Below are 1975 nucleotides of genomic sequence, written 5' to 3' on the forward strand. Positions count from 1 at the left end.
ATGTTCTATTCCCAGCCCATTGTTCTACGTCACAATGCCTGCTTCGCTATTGTTGGCAATGAGACCTGCCCACGTTGTAACATAAACAACAACAAAAAATTGCTCATGGAACTCTGAGGTCGTCCCATTGTTTCCTATAGTGGAAATATACAGTTGAAGTCGGAAGTTAACATACACCTAAGCCAAATACTTTTAAACTCAGTTTTTCACAATTTATTTAATCCTAGTAAAAACTCCCTGTTTTAGGTCAGTTAGGATCACTACTTTATTTTAAGAATGTGAAATGTCAGAATAATAGTAGAGAGAATAATTTATTTCAGCTTTTATATCTTTCATCACATTCCCAGTGGGTCAGAAGTTTACATACACTCAATTAGTATTTGGTAGCATTGCCTTTAAATTGTTTAACTTGGATCAAACGTTTCGAGTAGCCTTCCACAAGCTTCCCACAATAAGTTGGGTGAATTTTGGCCCATTCCTCCTGACAGAGCTGGCGTAACTGAGTCAGGTTTGTAGGCCTCGTTGCTCACACAAGCTTTTTCAGTTCTGCCCACAAATGTTCTATAGGATTGAGATCAGGGCTTTGTGATGGCCACTCCAACACCTTGACTTTGTTGTCCATAAGCTATTTTGTGTGTGTGTGTTTTGGAGTGTAAGTGTATGGTTAGAGTCCACTGAGTGTATATCGAGCCTGTGCAAGAGAGTCAATGCAGATAATAATAACAAATATTCATAAAATAAGGGTGTCAATGCAAATAGTCCGGGTAACCATTTGATTAACTGTTCAGCAGTGCTATGGCTTAGGGGTAGAAGCTGTTAAGGAGCCTTTTGGCTCTTCGGGACCGCTTGCTGTGCAGTAGCTGAGAGAACAGTCTATGACTTGGGTGGCTGGAGCCTTTGACACTTTTTAGGGCCTTCCTCTGACACTGCCTGGTATAGAGCTTGAAGAATATTGAAACGAATAATGGGCAAATGTTGCACAATCCAGGTGTGGAAAGCTCTTAGACACTTACCCAGAAAGACTCACAGCTGTAATCGCTGCCAAAGGTGCTTGTACAAAGTATTGGCTCAAGGGTGTGAATACTTATGTAAATTAGATATTTCAGTGTTAAATATTCTATACATTTGCAAACATTTCTTAATATATGTTTTCACTTTTTCATTATGGTGTACTGTGTGTAGCTGGGTGAGAGAAAAACATATATTTAATCAAATTTGAATTCAGACTGTAACACAACAAAATGTGAAATAAGTCAAGGTGTATGAATACTTTCTGAAGGCACTGTAGACAAGGATGGGGACTTGGGGTTTTGATGGGAAAGCTCTAGACTTTACAGGGAAGGACCATGGTTAGCAGGGTTGGCCTTCATTCCATTTCAACTCAATTAACTCTGAAAATGAAGTCAAATGCAGTTCATGAGTTCACTCAGTTCAGGAAACAACAAATTCATTGAATTGGATTTTCTACGTTTTCAAATGTCCAATTGCTACATTTGCTGAGCTGAGCCAGACTGGAATGGAATCAGAGTTTTGCAGGCAGATCACCCGTGATACAAGTCAGTATTCGACATCCATCCATGGCTGAGGATGTCAGGATATGACGTGGAAACCGGCCACCAGGGGCAACAGTGAGCGCTGTTACCTTTAAGTAAGTTTTGGTTTTTCTAGGACATTGTAGATGTGGATAAGCATCTGCCTCTGACTCCAAAGGTTTCATGGTTGAATCCAGCAATAGAGTGTCATTTTTGATAGTTTTGTTATAAACCTATCCCAAACCTTACCCCTTACCTTAACCATTTGGAGTTAATGCCTAACCTTAAGATTTCGGAGTTAATGCCTAAACTTAACCTTAAAATCCGGAGTTAATCCGTAAATTTAACCTTAAACACTTTGAGATTTAACATTTGGAACAACTTTGAAATTTGAAGTTTGAGAAACATGGATGAACGTCTAATTTTGATGTGAGACTGAGACC

The sequence above is a fragment of the Salmo trutta genome, chromosome 38 (genome assembly GCF_901001165.1).
Source record: "Salmo trutta chromosome 38, fSalTru1.1, whole genome shotgun sequence".
Lineage (NCBI taxonomy): Eukaryota > Metazoa > Chordata > Actinopteri > Salmoniformes > Salmonidae > Salmo > Salmo trutta.